The sequence below is a fragment of the Microcaecilia unicolor genome, chromosome 2 (genome assembly GCF_901765095.1).
Source record: "Microcaecilia unicolor chromosome 2, aMicUni1.1, whole genome shotgun sequence".
Lineage (NCBI taxonomy): Eukaryota > Metazoa > Chordata > Amphibia > Gymnophiona > Siphonopidae > Microcaecilia > Microcaecilia unicolor.
Window position 1 is genome coordinate 436073598 of NC_044032.1, and position 25057 is coordinate 436098654.

The window sequence follows — 25057 nt, forward strand, 5'->3', positions numbered from 1 at the left end:
CAAACATTCCATTACATTAAAAGAATAAGAAAATTAAACCAAGTGTGATAATATATACAACCATTACATGTCACTATCAATAGACTGACTTTACTGCTTAACGAGAGGGTGCCACCTTCCTGAGGCAGCAGATATTGCTGTGCATCTCCACCACTAGGAGGCAGTACACACAACAATCAGTAGCACACTACATGCTTCAGTCATTAGGAGGGTAATTCTATAAAGGGTTGCCTATTTGTAGTTGCCAAGAATGTGCCTTTGTGGGCCTATTCTATAAGGAAAAGTAAGTGCCTACATTTCTTAACAGAATAACAGGTAATACAGGTCCTAAATGTTTTAGGGGAAGGGAAGGGAAATGGGACTTGATATACTGCCTTTCTTCAGTTTTTGCAACTACATTCAAAGTGGTTTACATAGTATGTACAGGTACTTATTTGTACCTGGGGCAATTTAGGTTTAAGTGACTTGCCCAGAGTAACAAGGAGCTGCAGTGGGAATCGAACCCAGTTCCTTGGGATCAAAGTCCACTGCATTATGATCACTTACACTATCCATAGAGCTGGTAGAAATGCTCACACCTAGATTGGTAAAAACAGGTGTACTACTACTACTACTATTTAGCATTTCTATAGCGCTACAAGGCATACGCAGCGCTGCACAAACATAGAAGAAAGACAGTCCCTGCTCAAAGAGCTTACAATCTAATAGGTGTACATTATAGTATTTTACAATGTATGCATGTTAATGTGTATCCTACCCATGCTCAGCCTAAAATTCCCATTTGAACATCCACCTTCAAAATTCACGCCATTGAATATTGGCATGTCCTTACATAATAGCACATAGCCATAAAATGGTCAACATACACAAGTGCATGAGTTGATTCTCAGCATTTATGCATGTGCTTGCACTTGAATCTAGTCAGCTCTTTATAGAATTACTCCTAGGTGTCTTCGTACATAGCACCCATTAAGAAAGCTATACAGGTCAGACATGAGGTTTATACATAAGTACATAAGTATTGCCATACTGGGAAAGACCAAAGTCCATCAAACCCAGCATCCTGTTTCCAACAGTGGCCAATCTAGGTCACAAATACCTGGCAAGGTCCCCAAAGAGTACAAAATATTCTATACTGCTTATCCCAGAAATAGTGGATTTTCTTTAGGAAGCCATCCAAACCTTTTTAAAACTCTGTTAAGCTAACTGCCTTTACCATATTCTCTGGCAACGAATTCCAGAGTTTAATTACACGTTGAGTGAAGAAAGATTTTCTCCGATTCGTTTTAAATTTACTACATTGTAGCTTCATCACATGCCCCCTAGTCTTCGTATTTTTGGAAAGCGTAAGGACAAGCTTCACATCTACTCGTTCCACTCCGCTCATTATGTTATAGACCTCTACCATATCGCCCCTCAGCCGCCTTTTCTCCAAGCTGAAGAGCCCTAGCTGCTTTAGCCTTTCCTCATAGGGAAGTTGTCCCATCCCCTTTTCATTTTCGTCGGCCTTCTCTGCACCTTTCACAGTAGAATTTTGCAAAAAACAAACACACACACACAAACCTGATTCACTAAGCCATGTTATGTCCAATCATTCTGTATGTGCGTATATATGTGTCTCTATCTGTGTGTCTGGCCATACCTTAGTATGTGTTTACAGTGATATGAAAAAGTATCTATCCCCTTCCTGATTTCCCCTTTTATTGTGTATGTCACACTGAATTGTTTCTGATCTTTAAACAAAATTTAATTTTAGACAAAGATAATCTGAGTAAACACGTTTTTAAATTATAATTCCATCTATTTAAGGAATAAAGTTATCCAACACCCGTATCACCCATGTGAAAAGTAACTGCTCCCTTAATTACTCAATCAGCCAAAGGGCCAAACTTAATTGATAATTAGGTTCAGCTGATTGAACACAGCTAAGCTTAATTATAGCCAGCTCTGTTGAATCTAAGGCTCATTATAATTGAACCTTACCATAATAGTGGAGTAGCCCCACCCCCAACAAAAGCATGACTCATAAGATCACCCCCCCCCCCTCAACTGCACAGAACCTACCCCAAGGCTCAATAACCCCCTGTGGCAACCATCTCCGGTTTCAGCCCCCCTATGTGTGGGCAGCAGCCTACCTTAGGTTGAACCTCCCCTAAAATGTACCCCCTTAACCTCCCCAAACCCATTCTCTAGGTTTACTAGAGTCCTTAGTCACCAGAGACTCCCAGTAACGGACTCGCTCTCAAGGTCAGGGGAGGTTGGACTGCTTAGGGACACCTTTCGAGAAGTAGTGCCTGGGGGGGGGGGGGAGTAAGTTTTAAGGGGAAGGCTGTCACATGTCAGGCCACTGCCTTTGCCATGGGGGGCTGAAATGATGGGGTTCTATACTGTGAGGGATGTTGAAACGATGGGAGGGTAGGTTTGTGTTGCAGGAAAGGTCTTGAAATGGAGGGTGCTGTGGAGGCCAGAGTCTCTAAATGGGAGAGGGGGAAGCTGGCATCAGGAGGCGCAAGCTTCTAACCACTATGTGTATGTGTATGTGTGCATGTGTTTGTGTTTTCATGAGATTTATGTAATCTATATAATAAACTACAGTCCTTTTAAGAATTTTATCTGGTAAGGATAGCTGTCTTATTGAAACCAGAGGAAACCTCTCACAATTTTGATATAGATTTCTATTGATGCAACTATGTTAGAACATCAATCCTGGTTTATTTTAAACTATATACCCAGGAAGAACAACAATTTTAACACAACTAATGCGTCAAGTCACATCTCCTGGAAAGCCAAGCATCCTCCTCCATTCCATTCCAGCGCAGCTTTATATTTCATTTCACTACGATAGGCATGTGGATGAAATCATCTCCGTCCCTTGCTCTTTTTCTCTCCTTCCTCTTTGGTGTCAGTTACCCTGTCTGTGACACATACTTTATTGCAATATCTAAGACTGGCAACCTACCTATTTCATATTTTATTTATTTATTACATTTGATGTCTCTCATCATCAGGCATTCTCAAAGCAAAAGACATTATAAAGGACAATAAAATATTACAAAGGACACATAAGATCCTTCCACCGTGTCTTATGCGTTTCCCTCCTTAAAAGCCTGAACAAATGACCATCTCTTCACCCTAAATCCTTTCATGCCACAAAGGCTAAGAAGAATGAACTCTAAATTAACTTTTTGCCTTGTCTTCTCCTGCAATTGTCCATTCCATTTGTGTAACTGATTTTTTAATGTACCACATCTTGTGCAAAGAAAGCAACCGTGGCTGCAAAGAGGTCACCTGTTTACTCAACACTTCCATTTCATGCATATAATGATGGCATAGTAGAATACCCTTGTAGTTCTGAAATTTTCTTTTTGCCAGCCCTGTTGCCTATATTACAAGACTTCAATACATTTCCAGATGCTGCGTTGACATCAGTTAGATGCCAAGGAATGCCAGAAATTGGAATAGACAGATGTATTCAAGACACAAGCTTCTTGGAATCCACAAGCCTGGCAATGTATTTCCTAACATTTTTAAATTCAAGGAGACAAACGCCAGGGCAGAGCATAGCTCCAATGCACGCTATTTAAAGCTGCTAGTAAATGGAGCTATCTGCCTTCACCTAAATATAGCCCAACAAATTTTATTCATTACTGCTGCTGGGAGTACATTATTCATGCCAATACCAAAGAGAATCTCCACAAGTGGATTGCTGACCTCGGTCAGAGAGTGAGATCCTACACTTAGGGCAAATCAGCAGGGGTTCATCAGGATACAGCCAGGGTAATTTTATCAAGGATTGGGTACTTTAAGTTGTAAAGTACACACCCACTTTAGGGTATTTTTGTCACTGTCATGCAGCCACATGCACACACATATATGATATTTTATGAAAGAACAACCAGCTGAAAAGTACACAATTTGAAATGATGGCATGCACTTTGCCAGCAGGAGTGGATTTTGGATAGGGTATGGACAGAGGGTACAAGTATAGATGCAGATTATAAAACACCAAAATCAAGGCCACCGAGAGGGAGGGGGGCAGGGGGGCAAGATTTCCTGGGCCTGGCCTCCAAGGGGCCTGGCAGCAGTGCTGCCGTGTCAGCAAGAGTTCCGTGGCAGGAAGGCAGAAGGCGGCTCAGGCAGGCTGCCGCTGCATTGGGCTCCTGCTTGTGTGTGTACCAGCTGGGTTAGCACATTAACATGATGAGAGGGTCTTTTACTAACGTAGGCTCATGTTTTTGGCATGCTCTAAAATTGTGGGCGCGCTAAACATTAGAGATGCCAATGCATTCCTATGGGCATCTCTAACGTTTAGAACACCCACAATTTTAGTGCTCGCTAAAATCATGAGCGCGCCTTATTAAAAGACGCCCTGAGTCTTCTAACTGCTGCAGGTCCTTCTTCCTGCCTTGTCCCTCCTCCTTCTGATGTCACGTATTTCCTGTTTCTGCACTAGGATGGGACGCGATAGAAAAGGAAGGGTCTGCAGTGACAGAGGGGGAAGTGGTGGCTGCCTGAGTGGGGGGGGGGGGGGGGGGGTGGGGGTGAGCGGAAGGGGGGAAGCATCTGCCCCGGGCCCGACTCTCACTCTCAGCAGCCCTTCCTTAATTTATACACATAAGACTACATTCTATAAATGGCACCTAAACAAAATGAATGCCAAAAAAATAGCACTTAGTGCTTTTCTATAAACTGTGCTTAAAGTTAGGCACAGTTTATAGAATACCACTTGCAGGAACTGTGACTACATTTAGGCGTGACCGTTTATAGCAATAAAAACCTGGAATCCCCAAAAGTAAATTCTTGTGAGCTCTGCAGTGGACTTTGATCCTGGGTAGGATTACCATATGTCCGGATTTACCCGGACATGTCCTCTGCTTTAACCCTTTACCTGCTATATCTGTGTGTTGGAGCTGGTAACCTTTCGTTGGTGTTTGTGTGTGGTGCTGTGTGTGCAGCCCATGTGCCAGTCCCTGCAGGGACTTTTCTCTGTTCTTTCCCCTTCCCTTGTGTGTGTTTAGGTTCCAGTTTGGCCTTGTGGCCCATATGAGTGGTCTATTTCCCTTTCCGGTGGTACTCGCTGGCAGAGCCGTAGCGAGGGGAGCTGACACCCGGGGCGGGTCACTGCTGCGCACACACCCCCCGGGTGCAGCACGGCGCACCCTCCTCCCGCTGGAGCGCACCCCCCCTGGAGCGCATACCCCCCCGGAGTGCATACATGCGGCGAGGGATGGGCGGGAGGGCCGATCCGCCCTGACTGCACATTGCTGGGGTGTGTCGGCTCCGCGCTGGTTCACTGCTCTCTCTGTCCCGGAACAGGAAGTAACCTGCTCCGGGGCAGAAAGGGCAGTGCACCAGCGCAAAGCCGACACCCACCAGCGGCGTGCGCCTGGGGCGGACTGCCCCCCGCCCCCCTTCCTACGCCACTGCTCGCTGGTCTCCCTGAGTGTACTGGGCTTTGTAGCCATTGTTATTGTATAGTGTGAGCTTGGCCTGCTCTTGGCCTCGGCCTAGGTTTGTCCTAGGACTCGGCCTAGGCCCAAGGGCTCACAAACTACCTAACACACTCGTAATTTAATTGACATACTAGATGCTAATTACTAGTGATAACTGATGTTAATTGGCCTTGATTTGCAGTTACACTTGTAAAGTATTCTATAACCTTATCATGCAAATTCTATAGTGCTTAGCTGCAAGACGGAGTGGATATGGGTGGGTCAGGGGTGTGCTCAGAACTTAAAATAGCGACAGTTACATGTGCAACTATGACATTTAGTCACGGACATTAACACCAGCCATTGACATGCCATTTAGGTTCCAACATTTAGCCAACTTATGCTACTATTTTATAATGGCAATTATAATGTAATTGTCAATATAGAATTCACACTTAGCACACAGCATCCCAGTACCTTTGGGTGATCTGTACAGAATTACCCCTTATTGGGGTAGATTCAGGAAAGGGCATCAAAATCTAGGTGCTAAATAATTTGAGTGCTAAGCAAATATTCTATATCGCAGAATAGGGCTCTGAAACTGTTATATAATACTAGTGTGAGTCATTATTTGAGCGCCTAACTTTAGGTGTGAACATTTAAGCCATGTCAAAGGCTGGTGTAAATGCTGACCCCTAAATACTGTCAGTTACGTGTGCAACTCACAGTATTCTATAAATGTAGCATGTAAGTGCCTGACACACCCCTGACCTGCTCATACCCCTCCCATGTAAATGCCCCCTTTCCAGTTATGTGCTATAGAACTTAGGCAGAAAAATGTATCGGGGGCGTGTCAAGATGGCGACATGATGCTGATTGTGGTTAGACTCTCTCGCTGGCTGCTCTGAATTAAAATTTTCCTCAAATTCGATGCCTCACACTAAACGCAAGAAGACGGTTAAGGCTGGTTCCTCAATGGCCAGAACCTCCTCACCTCAACAGCAGTCTATCGAAAGGTTCGCCACGAAAGCCCCTACCTGGAATGCCGGGAGGAGCCCTGCTGTTGCTCCGGATGGAAGAGACCCCGGAGACTTGGGGGCTTGATGTTACTCTCTCTCCCCTGGCTCTCAACCCACCGCCTCTCCCCGAAGGACGTTTGTCTCAATGGAGGCCTCCTGAACTTGAAGAAGCTGAGGGAAGACCTCCGAATCGCGGTATTGAGAAAACGGTACCACAGGGAGGTTTGAGGCCTGGTTGTGCTTCGACTGAGCATGTAGCGCCATTAAAGTAGTCAGAGTCGGTAACGTTGGAGAGCATTTGGGAAGCTCTCCAACAGTTAGATAATACAGTGGCCAGATCTACAACTGAAATTTCGTCTTTAGTGAGTACTGTTGATACCTTATCTAATTTGTTAGAAGGCATAAAGATGGAATTCAATATTTAAGTGAATAAAATCAAAGATGATGTAAAGAACTTACAACATTGTTCCTCTATGGTGGTAAAAGATAAAATGATAATACATCGAAAGATTGAAAATTACAATCTTAGATTAAATCTATGTTTCCTGTTTGAAGTTTTGAAATTTACCCCAGAAACTATCCCACCAATAAATCGGATATATTATATACCTAATAAGAGAATCTCGAATAATTCTTTGGAAATGATTGGTCAAGAAAAGAAAGATTCATCAAACATATCTGAACTTTTAGAAACATCATTATCAGTAGACTCGGAAAGGATGACCTTATTGGTTACATTTGTGTTTGAGCAAGACTTAGAAGCGGTGAAAAGGCTATCCCTCCGAAATTTGCAAACTTTGTTTTATGGTAAAAAAGTTTGGATATTTCCAGACGTCACAAAGCAAACACAAGATAGGAGGAAAGCGTTTCTGGCTTTAAGAATTGACACTTTGGCATTGGGTTCTTCTTTTTATCTTAATTATCCATGCAAATGTGTTGTTAAGTATATTGGGATAAAATATGTCTTTTTTCTTCCAGAACAATTACGTACCTTCATAGATTTACAAAAGGTCCGCACAGTATTACCCACAGTTGAGAATAAATAATAAGGGCAGGGTAATAGTGTTTATTTGTGAAATAATATCTTGAAGCTTATCTCCTGCGATACAAATATAACAAATAAATAAATATGTTACACAGGCCCCCTTAAATTGTGGTCTAATAGAAGATTAACCATTTGCCTTTTTCTTTTATTATTTGATGTAAGTTTTAGCTCTCTGATTTTCTTGTTCAAGTGTTATGGCTTGTAAATTGATTATATCCTAATAAACAGAAATTAAAAAAAAAGAACTTAGGCACTAGGTTCATAGAATTGGTGTCAATTAACGCCACTTAAGGGTTGTTATTGGCAGTTGAAGCTAATTAGCGGCCACTTCAATGATGAAGTTAGGCGCTATTCTATAACTTGTGTGTGCAATTTTTCATGCTAGTCACAAAATTGTGTGCCCATGTTTATAGAGTAACTCCCTATGGGGCTCATTTCCAAAGCACTTAGACTTACAAGGTTCCATAGTAAATCTAAGGGCTTTGAAAATAAGCCCTATACCCCAAATTCTATAAAGTGCACCTAGTGTTACGCACCAAAAATCCAAATGCATTCTATAATAACACATGTAACTTACTTGGCTTAACAAGCCACTCAGCGTTGATAACAGCACTAAACAAGCAATAATGAGCACTAATTGACAATAATTAGAAGTTACGCATGCAAATCACTAAGTGTATTCTGCACCTAAATATTAATGTGCGCAGGCAAAAAGGAGTATGGGAGGGGAAATGGGCATTTCATGGGCGTTTTAAAATTTACGTGTACTGTTATAGAATATGGCCCTCTGTGCCTAAATCTACATGCCGATTTTATGCCATGTTTTCATTAGTGTAAATGGAGGCACATAGATTTAGAAGCTAGGGTGTCAACTAAGCGTATTCTATTTACTGTGCCTAAATCTATGCGCTGCTCATAGAATATGCTTAGGTGGAAATGTTTTCCATGTGGATTTTTTAGGTGCCATATATAGAATCCCTCCCATGTAACTTTATATAAGTGTTTTGAAAATATGCCTCTATGTGACCAAAGATTATCTTTTAAAAGCTACCTGCATAATACAAATCAAAAGTATAACTATTTAAAAGCATTCAGATAATCAGTTTAAAAATATAATACAATGTTGCCGAGCAAATATCAGTTGTCAATCTAATATTTATAGTATGGCCATTCCAAATAGATGGGGGAGCGATTAAGAAAGCAAATGGATTGAAGAATAACCTGAGGAGCTCCATCTAACTTAGAGAGATGTTCTCACCTCCTACAATCTGTCAGCACACAGACTGCTACATTCTGAACAAGCTGCAGTGATTTGAAAGAAGAGGTAGGAAGAACAACAAAAATAGAATTACAGTAATCCAAGCCAAGCAGGCTTAAGCAAAATGCAGATTTTATAGAAAGCATTAGTTACAACCTTGTAATATGAGGTCTAAGAGTGTTAACTTGGAATGTAACAGATTCCTCAGATTAAAAAAAAAAAAAGGTCTTAGTTTTCAATACCATGGCAAGTTATCCAACTGCAGAATATTCATTGACATTTTCAAACTTTGTTCTACTAACCAACAATTCCTCAAGTCTTCCTCTGGTTAAATAGATGACCATTTAGGGCAAGCCATAATCTGACAGCCTTCAAATAGCATACTATACTCACAGACAGAAGAAATCCAGAAAGGACAAGCAAGCATAATGCCCTTAAAACCTTTGTTCAGTCTTGCATTTCCCACATGAGAGATTTGGTGATGCGAGTTCTACAGTTATTAGTTAATGTTGATTACCTATCTCTTGTCTTTATCCAGTATGTGCCCTCTTCCTTAACCCTTTTCCTGGTTTTCTCTATCCTTTCCTATTTTACTGCTGGAGTTCCTTTATAACCTAAGGGTGTCCATTTTGGTATTTGTAAAGCACTTAGATGTAGTCACAAAAATAGTAAGCACCTTATAAAAACATTAAATTAAATGTATGAAATTGGTCTGAGACTACGTGCTCTTTGAGGTCATCATAAGCGTACAGGGATTAAATGAAATGTAATATGTAATTCAAGACTTTCATAGCAAATTCATGTCTTTAAAAGTGTTTTTTTTTCCTTGGTGCAGTGGCAAAGATGTGCAAATTAAAATAACAGGCTCACTGACCCTGCGGCAACCCACCACTATAAGCAACTGACTTATACAGTAAATGGCATAGTTCCATTTTGTGCCTATGAGCAAAATCTTTCGTAAGGCAGACTTTAAAGTTTCAAACAAATCTCAGTCACTGCAATGTGTGTCACAGAAAGGCTGAAACTCCTCTGAATTTGTTTTTATGGCAAGCGTATAGGAGTGGAGGGCCCGCCAGTTTACTCCTGATCCTTTGGGTTTCCATCTGCCCGCAACCTCGATGTCATCTTCGACTCCTCCCTCTCCTTCTTTGCGCATATCCAGCAGATAGCCAAGACCTGTCGCTTTTTCCTCTATAACATCAGCAAAATTCGCCCTTTCCTCTCTGAGCATACCCCCCAAACTCTCATCCACTCTCTCATTACCTCTCGCCTTGATTACTGCAACCTACTCCTCACTGGCCTCCCACTTAACCATCTATCCCCTCTTCAGTCCGTTCAGAACTCTGCTGCGCGTCTTATCTTCTGCCTGGACCGATATACTCATATCACCCCTCTCCTCAAGTCACTTCACTGGCTTCTGGTCAAGTACCGCATACAGTTCAAGCTTCTCCTGCTCACCTACAAATGCACCCAATCTGCAGCCCCCCCTACCTCTCTACCCTCATCTCCCCCTACGTTCCTACCCGTAACCTCCGCTCTCAAGACAAATCACTCTTTCAGTACCCTTCTCCACCACCACCCTTTCTGCCTCGCCTCACCCCATGCTTGGAATAAACTCCCTGAGCCCATATGCCAGGCCCCCTCCCTGCCCATCTTCAAATCCTTGCTCAAAGCCCACCTCTTCAATGTCGCCTTCGGCACCTAACCACTATACCTCTATTCAGTAAACGTAGACTGCCCCAACTTGACATTTCGACCTTTAGATTGCAAGCTCCATTGAGCAGGGACTGTCCTTTTTTGTTAATTTGTACAGCGCTGCGTAACCCTAGTAGCGCTCTAGAAATGTTAAGTAGTAGTAGTAGTAGGTTTATCAGAATTAGAGTTAGAATCCCATACCATGAGCCTTCATTTGCAAATACCCAGGTGTTAGCCCATACCTGCCCTGGTCGTAATGCAAGAGTCCTCAGTCATGGGTCTTCTGAACCCTGCAAAATGCAAGACTAAGATTCTGGAAGCGATGTCATCTTCTAAGATGGATGCCTGAACGTGGAGCTCCGCATGAGTCAAGGCAAATCCCTTCCCCAGCACCTACTTACACTCTGAATTGGGCCAGCTTTCTTTCTCATTGAAGCACGATTCTCTCTGCTGCAGGATGGTATCAAAAGCACGGCAGAGTGAGAGTAAAACAGTTCCAAAAGCAGCAGAGACGTTGGCAGCCCATGTGGTCCTTCACGTGTGGAACATGCAGTGATGCCCCCACTGGAGGCTAGTAAGGAGGCAGATCGGGAAATGCTAACGGTGGCTGTGCTTGTGCCGGTGGGATTATCAGCAGCAGACTTGCACTCCTGGCTTGGGGAGACGAAGACAGAAATCGCATCAGTCAGGTTCAAGATTAAAGACGCAGTGCAGGAGATAAAATCCGACTTGGCCAGCATGGGAGCCTGGATTGAGCACGTGAAAGAACGTATGGATGGGTGCGAGGCTCTGGTGGCAGGTGCACAGCGCTCAGTGGTGGATTTCCAGAAGGAGCACCAGGAACTCTTAGCTAAATTGGAGGATCTTGAGAACTGCATATGACCTAAAACTGTAAGCGTCTAAAATCCTTTTTAGATAGCTCATTTTCCTGTTATATGAAGTTTAACAGCATATGAAAGAAGTAACCAATTGGTAAGAATAAAAAAATAACACTAAAATTATTATTTCTGAATTTCAAGAGAATACATGTGGAATACATGTGGTGTCATGTATGTGCATACATTTACACATCTCGCATGATAAATACTGATATGACTGAAATTTTAAGGATAAACAGAGATAGAGAACAGCTGCCACCCATCGAGTTGTGTGTAGAGGGAATTAAGGTTTTATCAACTGAAGGAAAAGTGAGGGACCTGAGGGTTTGGATTTTTCACAGATTTGATTTTTATCCACATATGGAATATGTGGTGAAGTCAGTGTATGATAAACTGAGATGGCTTAAGGGTCTAAAACCATATTTAACATTTCAAGCGATGACCTCTGTTATGGTGTCCATTCTACTATCCTCACTTGGGGGTCCTTTTACTAAGGCATGCTAAAAAGTGGCTGGCGGTGCGATTAGAGCATGGGTTTCCCATGCGCTCTGGCCACTCTTTAGTGTGTCTCTAATATTGCTGATTTTCTATTTATGCCATTATTATGCCACATGCTCATTTCAAAATTAGCACTTGGCTATTACAGCATGAGCCCTTACTGCCACCTATTTAGAAGGCGGTATGGGCTCACGCGTTAATCGTGCGGTAAACGGACGGCATGTGGCAATGTCCACTCACTAGCTGATTACCGCACAGAATGTCCAGTCTCCCCTCCTGCTAGAAAATAATTTTTATTTTTCTAGCTTGGGAATCAGTGCATGCTGATCTCAGAACTACCATGAAACACTTCAGTGCGCCATATGGTAGTGCTGATTCTGCACACACTACCTGTGTGGGTAGCCCTACTGCGTCTTAGTAAAAGGGCTTTTTGATTACTGTAATACAGTACTTTTAGGTCTGCCAAAGCTGGCCCAAAATGCTGCTGAGAGGATATTATTGGGACCTTTTTTCTTTCTAGCTCCTTTTCTTTGGAACAATTTGCCTCTGGAACTTTGTGCTGAAACTTCTTACAAGAACTTTAAAACTGGTCTAAAAACTCACTCGCTTATTTTCAGCGGCTTTCAACCTTCCTTAATGCTGATGGATCAAGATCAGGAGCAATCATGATGATATTTTTAATGATACTTTTTATTTTTGTTTATAGGTTTTATAATTTTTTGTTTTAATGATTGTTTGAATGATTCTTTGTGTGAAGTTGAGTACTTTCCTATTATTTACTAAAAGAAGTCTCTCAGCATGGGCGCAAGGCATTCAAAGGATATTTTCATGTGGGGCTTCTTCATTCTTCCTGGTTGTCTCAGCATTCAAGACAATATCCCAAAATGAGTGATGTAAAACACAAAAGCCATCTCATAGAAACGAATACTGAAGACACTCTAATTTTATTGTTACATTCAAGGGATTCTTGCAAATATTTTTCTGCCTTCATTAGATAATTGCTATACTTGTTTTATTATTTACAGCTTGCTCAATAACTTTGACAGGAGTGATTTTAGGAAATGCATTAATTTGCATGTTGATTCCTTAAACAAAAGAATATAAATTATTTTTGAGGAAGAGGCAAAGTGCCTTTATTCTTAAAATCATATTACATTTTACAATGCCAGGAAAACACAGACTCAAAAAAAGAAAACAATTGTTCCATGGTAATAATGGGGTCGATACTGAAAAGCATTTACACACCATAGGCAAATACTCAGACTGGGCAGGGGTGTGCTGTTTGGCTGCTCCTTGGATAAATGCCACTGAGAAAGATATTCAGCTGCAGTATCTACACTGTACCACTGAATATCTTTACAGACCACTGTGGCAGCATCCGGATAGTGTAGGGCAGTCTGGGGGTTGAGTTTGGGCAGAACTAGCAGTTACCAGAGTAGCAGTAATATTCAGTCTGTTATACAGATAACTATCCGGATAACTTCAGAAAAGGAAAACCAGTCCTCACTGCATCTGGATAGCGTCTTAATATCACCGCTACCTGGACAGAACAGGGGGTATATGGGTTTGTATAGATAAAAGCAGCAGCTATCCCTAAGCCTCTTCACAACTACCCCTTTATGCTCCTGGGAAATACGAACAACATTATATAAAATGGGACCTATGCTAAAATAGCATGAGTTAGTAGTAAAATAACAGATCTAAATGGTGGCCCACAATGATAACTTCCCCCGTTAAATGGATAATGATGGCTGTTATTCAGATAAACAGCGTAGGTGCTGCTGTCCATAGATATTGAATGGCACCTTGTGGACAGTACTGCTGAATATCTTTACAGACTTCCTGAGCACTATCTGGATAGTTCCAAGCTGGTGTAGAGGCAGACCAGCAAATTATTGGATAGCAGCGATATTCAGACCGCTATCTGGAATACTATCCAGATAAATTTAAAAGATTGAAAGAGAACTATCCTAATTTTATCTACACAGTAGACTAAGAGGCTCCTTTTCAAACCACATAGACTTACAAAGTTACATAGGTTACTGTGGAATTTTGTAAGTCTATGTGCTGTGAAAATGAGCAACTACATATCATTGCACTTATATATGTACAACTAAATATTCAAAATGCACTTAGATGTTGGTGGGTGCTGAATTGCTTATTTTTTAAAAAAAACTGTATAGATGACATTATGGGCCAGATTCTATATAAGGCTCCTAAAAAAATCAGTGAACATTTCCGCCTAAGTGTATTCTATTTGCGGCGCCTAGATTTAGGCATGGTATATAGAATATGCTTAGTTGAGTATCCGCCCGCCTAAACGATGCGCCTCCATTTACACCAACAAAAAATGTGCGTAAATCCCCGCAAGTAGATTTACGCACACTGGGCCATATTCTATACGTTTGTAAATTTTGGAATGCTCATAGAATGCCCATTTCCACACCCATATACATGCCCCTTTTGAACTTACATATATATATGTATACATATATATATGTAGGGAGGGAGGTGCTGGGCGGTAGAAATCGGAGGAGGGGGCATGGAACTTGGATGGGAGTGGGGCCGTCGGATGAGTTGGGAGGGGGGCAGGGGGTCCTCTGGAGTGAGGAGGGGGTCCTCTGGAGTGGGAAGGGGGTCTGAGATGAGAGGGGGGGCCTCAGATGAGAGAGGAGGGGGAGGGGGTCCTGAGACGAGAGGGGGGGTCCTGAGATGAGACAGGGGAGGAAGAGGAAGGGGGGGAGGAGGAGAGGGGAGGAGAGGGGGGAGGAGGGGAAGGATGAGGGGGGAGGGGGGAGGGGGTGGGAAGGAGGAGGCAGAAGGAGGGGGAGGGGCGGGTCCTGGAACTCGGAGGAGAGGGAGGGGAGCCTGGAATTCAGAGGAGAGGGAGGGAGGCAGGTGAGGGGGCGTGGAACTCGGAGGAGGGAGGCAGGTAGGGGAGTGGAACTCGGAGGGGAGGGGGCCTGGACATCGGAGGATGGAGGGGGCCTGGACATCGGAGGACGGAGGGAGGGGGCCCTGGAACCTTGCTAGTGCCTGTTTCCTTTCTGTTGGAAACGGGCCTCTTTTACTAGTTTTAACAGAAAACTCCTCCGTGGCAATTCTCTTAAAACTTAAAAATGTTGTTCCCATACTACTTGTACGTATACTCTCAGTCACAAATCAGTTTATTATATAGTCTGAAAAAGAAGGGTTGATAGTTTCTGCATTGGCTTACCTCCTGACGCAACGGTGTTTTTGCAAAACAGGGGTACCACTGTCAGGATTTTGCTTTTTTGTTGTTGTTGTTTTTATGTTAGTAACACATTAAGTGGTTCCATGAAACATGGAGATATTTTGAGGACCTCTCGCGAGCTATGTTTGCTGGTGTGATTCAGCAACAGTTCAAGACCAGCAAGCATCATAATAAGACCAGCAAGATAAGCCAGAAACCCCTCAGGCACTACCCAGCGGTTAGTTGGGCACCGGTCAATATTCAGACCGTTGCCCATTTACCCCTGAAGCTAAAGTTAGGACAATCTTTTTTCTGGCCTATCTTTAGCTGCTTACTTAACCAATTAATGGTGTGAATATTGTTGCTAACCCAGTTAAGTACTGGCTGTGCTCATGGACCACCGTGGCCCTAACTGGACAGTGCAGGGGCAGCTAGTGATGATATTCAGCGGTACTATCTGGTTAAAGTGCATCTTGGCTTGAAAGCAGTTTGAAAAATAAATGGTTGTTGTAACCCCATCCTGCTCAGATGACTTCACTGTCATGCTGGCAATAAGTCAAAGTCAGGCACAGGAGAAGGGACTCCCAAGTGTAAAAATGTAAGAAAGCAAAAGCTCTCATTAAAGCTGGACAGATAAGTTCCATTGCCAGATTTGATAGTTCCATGAGATTAAATGGCACACATCATAAAGGGTTATAAATCAGTACTACATTAACAGACATAAGGCCCTGTTTACTAAGGTACATTATTGTTTTTAGCGCGCCTACACTTAGTGCATGTGCTAACCATATAGGGATACTGTAGGCACATATATGGTTAACGCACGTATCAACCTATGCATCCAGCTTCTCCTACATACATACATAGTAGATGACGGCAGAAAAAGACCTGCATGGTCCATCCAGTCTGCCCAACAAGATAAACTCATATATACCTTACCTTGATTTGTACCTGCCTTTTTCAGGGCACAGACCGTACAAGTCTGCCCAGCAGTATTTCCCGCCTCCCAACCACCAGTCCCGCCTCCCATCACTGGCTCTGGCACAGACCGTATAAGTCTGCCCTCCACTATCCTCGCCTCCCAACCACCAACCCCTCTTCCCCCACTTGCTCTGCCACCCAATTTCGGCTAAGCTTTTGAGGATCCATTCCTACTGCACAGGATTCCTTTATGCATATCCCATGCATGTTTGAATTCCGTTACTGTTTTCATCTCCACATAAGCACGCAACTATGGAACGCACTACCAAACGTAATGAAAACAATGCACGACCTAACAAACTTCCGGAAATCATTAAAAACCAACTTGTTCAAGAAGGCATACCCTAACGATCCAACTTAAATGCCTGAACCATGCAACACAATGAAACTAATACTAGAACTGGACAAAACTTAACTCTTCCTCCTTGATTACCTAATGTGTTCTATCACTCATGAACTTTAACACAATACCTCTCTGTATCTGTCATACTGGAATTGGCGATCGCCATCACGGTACAACGTAAGCCAAATTGAGCCTGCAAATAGGTGGGAAAATGTGGGACACAAATGCAATAAATAAATAAATAAATAAATAAATAAATATGGTTAACGCGTGTTAAAAACACTAACGCGCCTATAACACTGCTTAGTAAACAGGGCCCATAGTAAATTACTATTTGTGAATATAAGAACTCCAACTGTACCCCTTGCTAGTAAGCATGAATATTTCTCCTGTTGTCAAACAGGTCTCATTTATCCTTCAGAATAAACATGGAGAAAGGCCATACAGTGAAAGACTTCAGAGAAGCTGTGACCTTTACCAGTCATGGTATGCACAGAGATAGATGCCAGCTGTCCTCCTTCACAAGTGTATATACTGGCCATGGTCCAGTAGCCTCATGTTACTCAGCTGCTGTCCTTCCAGCTTTTTTCTTTTTTCTCAAGATGATGTAACACTAAGAAGCAAGTCTTAATTTAAAGAGACATAGAGGGGCATTTTCCATATGATGTCTAAATCTGATTTTGGACGTTTTGGGAAGAACATCCCAAAATCCAATAGCGAATATAGCCATTTTCAAACCAGAAAAACATCCAACTTTTTGTTTTGAAAATGGCCATTTGCTAGATGTTTTTGTGCTCAGTGTGTCTATTTTTCCCCCCAGAAATGGTCCTAAAAGAAAAACCTGTCCAAGGGAAAAGCACACAAAAACAAACCATTGGGATTTATTGGGGGGGGGGGCAGTATTCTTAGTACACTGAATACACAGACATCCCAACGGAGCAGTGGAGCACCTAGGGGGCACTGCAGTGGACTTCACATAACAGGTGCCAGATACATATCTCATTACTCCCTTATATTCTACAGTGAGCCCTCCAAAACCCACCAACGTTAACAATAGATTATCACGGACGGTCATAATGCACAGTTTGAAGAACAATCTACCGTACTCCCAATTTCTTCAATTACGCCATTTATGTACCATCTTTGAGGGCTTTGAGCTATAGGCACAGTGTCTAAAACAGTGATTTAGAAGTAGAGGTTATCCAGAGGAATGTATCAGAAAAGGTTTAACTAAAAAGCAAGATCTCAAGATAGGCAAGAATTATTAATGAAAAAAGAAGCTCTCTGTGAACCAGATAGTGTCTGCACATTATGGTTCTCACAATATTCCAAACATTTTCACAGAGTTATCCTTAAGAATTGCCATATACTAGAAACACACTCTTGCTTTAAGATCATTAAGCCAGTGATAGCATATTCAAGGAGTTAAAATTTAAAAGATAAACTCGTACCATCTATACTGCCAGAGATTGAAATTGATAATTATTCCTGGTCTGGACACATTACCTGTGGAAGGTGTTCAGTATGTAAACATGCCCTTATAACAGATAGGTTTGTCTGTTTGTTCATCCTGCTACTAATAGAATATACTTGTTAATGAATGTATAATATTTTCCAAACCCTTACTAATTTGTTCCAGTTTTTGCTGAGACAGACCCCTTTCAGGAAAGATCACCTGTACATCATCAGCACAGATGTAACATTCCCAAACTGACTGTCTAACAATTCCACCCAAGAGTTGTAAAAATATATTAAACAGTAAGGGTGAGAGTCTTGATCACTAAGGGACTCCCGCCCCACAAATACACCAGGATGAAGCCTCACCATTAATCTTCATTCTAATATGAACACAGCATGTCAGAAAACTTGCCCAATGCTTGACACAAGAAGGACAACACAGTGTAAGATAGCTTACTAGGAAAACTTTCTTGATGAAGCAAATAAGAGCCAAAGACAGAGAGGATCTGGTCACTTGGTATAAATACAGGATCAAGCCAAAAAAGCAATAAAACATCATATGAATTTGTTTACCCTCCTTTCACAAACAGAGACAAATCTTGTAAATCAAGCACATTCTATCACTCATAAAGCTTTACTGAGATCAACAAAAGGCATTCTTTTGCCAAGAATCGACCTGATCTCTTCTTCCCACAGAATTCGAGGAAAATATTGAAATGCAGACATTGCAATGCTTTGAATTTGTTAGGAAATTGTCAAGGTGTGAATTTTAGAGAAGGATGAAATAATTGCAAACTGTGATCGCAATAGCAAAACGCACTTTTCAGTCTGAGTATTTGTCTATGGGTAGGGTTTATTAGATCAACACCACCACACTGGTGTCTTATAAAATACAAAGGGACCCTTTAATTAAAGTGTGTTAAACAGTAAACATGCAAATTAGTATGCACTGTTACTCAGGGCCGTGCCTAGGGTCTCTGGCGCCCCCCTGCAGACTATCAGTTGGCGCCCCCCCCCCGGTGAAATGATCACGCCCCCCCCCCCCCCCGGTGAAAATGATCGCTCACCACTTGCTACACTGACAGGAATTGTCAGCAATATTCTTAGAAACAAATTGCTATACATTGCAAAATAAGATAGCAGATGTAAATTCTCAAAGTAGACATATTCCAAACGCTAAAATGAAAATAAAATGATTTTTTTTTACCTTTGTTGTCTGGTGACTTTCTTTTTCCAATCATGCTGGCCAGTATCTGAGTCTGCTGCTATCTGTCCTCTTAACTCCATTTCCAGGACTTCCTTTCCATTTATTTCTTTACTTTTCTCCTTTCTTCTTCATTTCTTGCTCTATATCCATTTCCAGCAATTTCTCCTCTCTCCCTGGTCCTGCCCTCCCATCCATGTCCATTCTTGTCCCTCTCTGCCCTTCCCTCCTCCATCCATAGCCAGCAATCCTCCTCTCTCCCCTGCCCTCCCCTACATGTCCAGTCCAGTGATTTCTCTTCTCTCCCGTCCCGTCTACCCCCCCCTCTCCTCATCCTTCCATCCGTTTTCCCTCTTTATCTCCCCATCCTTCTGTCTTCCTCTTCCCTCTTTCTCTCCATGTCCTTCCATTCGTCTACCCCCTCTCCCGATCCTGCCATCCAACATCTACCCCCTCTCTCCCAATCCTTCCATCCAGTGTCTCTCTCTCTCTATCCCCTTTTCCATCCAGTGTCTCTCTCTCTACCCTTTTCCATTCATCATGCCCCCCTCTCTCTCCCCATCCTTCAATGTTTCTCCTCCTGTTAGTTTCTCTCTCCCTACTCTTCCTTCCAGTGTCTTCCCTCTTTCACCCCCCCCCTCCCATTTTCTCCTCATTTTAAGCCGCTTCTCCCTTTCTCCAGGACTCCAGCCCTTCTCCATGTCCCCTCCTTCTCTCCCCATCTTCCCACTCTCTCCATTATACCTGCCTAGTGCCTCTCGCTCCCCCTTCCACCTGGCATTAATTTGTTGGCCACTGCTGCTGCTTCTCCTCTTCAGCAGCAGCGCCCCGAGTCCAGACAAAAAAAACAAAGGTAACACACGTTACACGCACCCAAAGTGCAGGAATCAGCTGAGAGGACCGACACCACACGCAGCTTCAACCGCTTTGGAGCCCCCAGGAGCAACAGTTGGCTGCTGGAACAAGCGCGGGGCTGTACCGTAGCAGCTTTCAGCATGGGCTATCGGCACTGCAGCCGCTCCTCTCTGTCCCCGGAGCAGAGCAGGAAGTCGATGTCAACTTCCTTCCTGCTCCTCCAGGGGCAGAGAGAGGAGCGGCTGCAGCGCAGACAGCCCATGCTTGAAGGCTGCCACGGCCCCGCTCTTGCTTCTTTTTTTTTGTTGTTTTATCGCGCGACTCGCGCTGAAGAGGAGACTTTAATTCCCACTTTGCCGGCCCAGACTCGGGAGTGCGGGAGACTCCGGACTTGGCAGGTCTGGATGAGCGGGCCTCGAGGGAAAGTGGCTACGTTTGGGGGGGGAGGCAATGCAGCATGGGCGGGAAAGGTCACTAAGCCTCCCCAAGCCTCTTATACGGGGCGCCTATGAGCGTCAGTGAAAGCGGAGCGCTGCCGACATCTACCTTCCCTTCGCGCTCTTGGTCTGTGTCCGCCTTCTTTCTGACGTCAGAAGAAGGCGGGACACAGAGAACCAATGAGTGCAAGGGAAGGGAGACGTCAGCAGCGCTTTCACTGACGCTGCTGCGACCAGGTAAAAGATTTAAAGGCCTCGCGGGGCGAGAGTAAGCACCGCGGCGGCGCCCTCCAGAGGTGGGCGCCCCCCTGCGGCGCTTACCCCGCTGACCGCATCGGCACGGCCCTGCTGTTACTGCACATACACAGTAACTGCTACTATGGTGGCTGACAGTGTGGGTTAATTTGCATGTTAACTGCATGCTTTGTTAGGGGGTAGGTTATGAGCATACAACGGGCATGGACTTGCGCACTGTACAGTACTTATTGCTGTGTCACTTGTGCAGTTAGGGTGGGTGCACTTACCACCTCAAGAGATTGCATTACATGTATCTGCACTAACTGCAAATAGTCTTAATGTTCAATTAAAAAAATATATTTCAGTGCAGTAACTGCAGAGGATATGTGGGCATGCCCCTTATAATTACTTAACATCCTTTGCACTTACTCCATGTTACCTTTTGCTGTTAAAACATGATAACTCCAAACATTTAACTCATTTTAGTAAAACGGTCCGTTTTAAGCTCCTTCTGAATTTCAAGATCATCCATCTCCTTACATACCTGAGAGAGGCTCATTTATTCAGACATACACTCTTCCACATACCCTAAAATCTTGCCACTATCTGATTCTAACTATTCTTGAAATTCTATAAGTGTACATAAGTACATAAGTACATAAGTAATGCCATACTGGGAAAGGACCAAGGGTCCATCAAGCCCAGCATCTTGTCCACGACAGCGGCCAATCCAGGCCAAGGGCACCTGGCAAGCTTCCCAAACGTACAAACATTCTATACATGTTATTCCTGGGATTTTGGATTTTTCCAAGTCCGTTTAGTAGAGGTTTATGGACTTGTCCTTTAGGAAACCGTCCAACCCCTTTTTAAACTCTGCTAAGCTAACCGCCTTCACCACATTTTCCAGCAATGAATTCCAGAGTTTAATTACACGTTGGGTGAAGAAAAATTTTCTCCGATTTGTTTTAAATTTACTACACTGTAGTTTAATCGCATGCCCCCTAGTCCTAGTATTTTTGGAAAGCATGAACAGACGCTTCACATCCACCTGTTCCACTCCACTCATTATTTTATATACCTCTATCATGTCTCCCCTCAGCCGTCTCTTCTCCAAGCTGAATAGCCCTAGCCTCCTTAGTCTTTCTTCATAGGGAAGTCGTCCCATCCCCGCTATCATTTTAGTCGCCCTTCGCTGCACCTTTTCTAATTCTACTATATCTTTCTTGAGATGCGGCGACCAGAATTGAACACAATACTCAAGGTGCGGTCGCACCATGGAGCAATACAACGGCATTATAACATCCTCACACCTGTTTTCCACACCTTTCCTAATAATACCCAACATTCTATTCGCTTTCCTAGCCGCAGCAGCACACTGAGCAGAAGGTTTCAGCGTGTTATCGACGACGACACCCAGATCCCTTTCTTGGTCTGTAACTCCTAACGTGGAACCTTGCATGACGTAGCTATAATTCGGGTTCTTTTTTCCCACATGCATCACCTTGCACTTGCTCACATTAAACGTCATCTGCCATTTAGATGCCCGGTCTCCCAGTCTCGTAAGGTCCTCTTGTAATTTTTCACAATCCTGTCGCGAGTTAACGACTTTGAATAACTTTGTGTCATCAGCAAATTTAATTACCTCGCTAGTTACTCCCATCTCTAAATCATTTATAAATATATTAAAAAGCAGCGGTCCTAGCACAGACCCCTGAGGAACCCCACTAACTACCCTTCTCCATTGTGAATACTGCCCATTTAACCCCACTCTCTGTTTCCTATCATTCAACCAGTTTTTAATCCACAATAGGACATTTCCTCCTATCCCATGACCCTCCAATTTCCTCTGTAGCCTTTCATGAGGTACCTTGTCAAACGCCTTTTGAAAATCCAGATACACAATATCAACTGGCTCCCCTTTGTCCACATGTTTGTTTACTCCTTCAAAGAATTGAAGTAAATTGGTCAGGCAAGATTTCCCCACATAAAAGCCGTGCTGACTCGGTCTCAGTAATCCATCTCCCTCCAGACATCTTTTTCTTTCTAAATTTTCATACTTAAAACTCACTTTCCCAATTCCTGAACCTGGAGCTTCCCACAATTTTACTTGTTTTTCAGTTCTATTATACACTTTTTACCTTTTTTTTTGCTAACTTTTAATTTTATATGCTATAGGGGTCTATATTCAAACACTGCAATCAGTGTTTCTTTTAAACAACAGCTATAGCATTTAAATTGTCCACATATATTCAGCACCACTATCCCCATAAGCAGCAGCGTTGAACATACATATATTCAGTCATAGGCACCGACTCCGTGGGTAATGTGGGTGCTTGAGCACCCCCAATATTTCACCCACCGGAAGTTCCCTTCGCCAGCCCAGAATTTAAAAAGTCCCTCCCTTCCAGTTCCAGGCCCCCTCCCTCCCTTCCTTCCTCCCTCCCTTCGAGTTCCAGGGCCCCCTCCCTTCGAGTTCTGAGCCCCCTCCCTCCGAATTTTAAAAGTTATGTTACCTCGTTGGGGTTACGGCAGCAGCAGCAGTGAAAAGCATGCAGGCTCGGCACTTTAGCCTTCCCTTCTCTCAGCTCTGGTCCCGGCCTTGCAGAAACAGGAAATTAGGGCGGGACCAGAGCTGAGAGAAGGGAAGGCTGAAGTGCCGAGCCTGCACGCTTTTCACTGCTGCTGCCGCCGTAACCCCGACGAGGTAAGATGCCGCACGGTGAGAGCCTATTGAGTGAAGAAATTGGTGCCTGCAGCTGACTTCTGGACAATTGTGCAGAGCCTGGTGTTCTATAAGCTTGACGTTTGTAATTCTTAATATTTAGGGATGTCATCGGCCCATGCCCAGGCTTTACAGATTGCCCAGAACGCTGCTGCATGGCTAATTACGGGTATTGTTCACCCTGCTCATGTTACGCCTGTATTGAAAAGTTTACATTGGTTGCCTGTTACGTACAGGGTGACGTTTAAGATTCTCATGTTAGTCTTCAAGCATTTATATGCTGACTAGCCATTAAGCCCGTAAAAACGGGCAAGATTTCCAGCTACCCTCCTCGCCGCTGCTCCCTCCCCCCTCCGTGCTGGGCCCCATGCACTGACCTGACAGCGCCTCTCACCTCCGTGTGAAAGCGCTGCAGGCAGCAGTAGATCGCTTTGCTGCTGCCTGCAGCGCTTCCACATGGAAGTGAGAGGCGCTGTCAGGTCAGTGCAGGGGGCCCGATAAGGAGGGGGGCGGGAGCGGTGGCGGGGATGGGGGGAGGTGGAGGTTGGTGCGGGCAATGTTCATTTCCAGGCTCCAGCAGCAGCGTCCGACTCCATTTCCCTCTCTGTTCCGCCCTCTGACGTCATCACGTCTCGACGCGAGGGCGGGCCAGAGAGGGAAGTCGCTACTGCGCATTTGCAGGTGAGTTGGTCACTTGCCATTTATATGTTTGATATATCTGAATACTTCGCTATGATATTGAAGTTGTACATGCCAAGATGCACACTGCGCTGTGAATCTGCAAAATATTTGTGTGTACTTTCAGCCAAGGCTTTTTTAACAGACTAATTTTTATGTATTGCTTTACTGTGTTGCATTTATCTCTCCATATAGGGTTTTTGGGGGCATATTAATACTGTGTTTAGATTAATTCTGTCTGTTTATGAGTGTTATTTGTAATAAGGCGGAATATAAATGTTAAAATAAATAAATAATAGCATCTGGGCACCCAGATTCCAGTACAGAATACTAGCACAACCTTAAATCTAGGTGCCTAGAGTTACACCAGCCATAGATCTGATATAACTGCGGGCACCTAAATGCAGCAAAAGTGCATGCATCTTACAGTATTGTGTAAGTGGCCTTCCTATGCTCCAGCCATATGACTGCATCCTTGCAGTTACCCAATATCCTCCGGATTCTATACAGCATGCCTAGAGATCAGCGATGATTCTATAAAAATGTGCATAACTTAACAAGATTAACAAGCTAATGAGTGCTGATATCAGCACTTAACAAGCGATTATGAACACTAATTGGCACAGATTAGAATTTAGGTGCATAACTCGCTAAGCGTATTCTATAACGATGTGCGCCGAACTTCTAATGCACACAGGTAAAAAGGGGCATGGTTATGGGTGGGGAAATGGGCGTTTCATGGGCGTTCTGAAATTTATGTGCTTAGCTATAGAATATGGCCGATTATAGCATAAGCTTAGTCAGCACTGATTTCAGTGCCAACTTTTTAGGCGCCACATGTAGAATCTCCCACATATGTCACTTACCTGCACCCATACAGAATAACACTTTGCTGCCACGTACACACAAAGTTGTACACCTCCCTGTGAAACTGCCGGCACCCTGCACATTCATAAGTGCAACTGGCATTTAAATGTGGGCACCCAGTGATAGAATCATGCCCTCGCTGGATAATGCCGCTGAAGATTCACAGATAGGGCATGGATAGTGACTGCTGCTGTCTAGATATATACTTCTGAATATCCAGCCCCAGGTTTGCAAGG

The 25057-nt window shown here is 43.5% G+C and overlaps 1 protein-coding gene across 8 annotated transcripts in view; it reads right to left on the minus strand.

The window, feature by feature from the left end:
- ANK2 (ankyrin 2) overlaps positions 1 to 25057 on the minus strand; it is a 512604-nt gene that overhangs the window by 353222 nt on the left and 134325 nt on the right. The gene's annotated exons all lie outside the window — the stretch shown is intronic.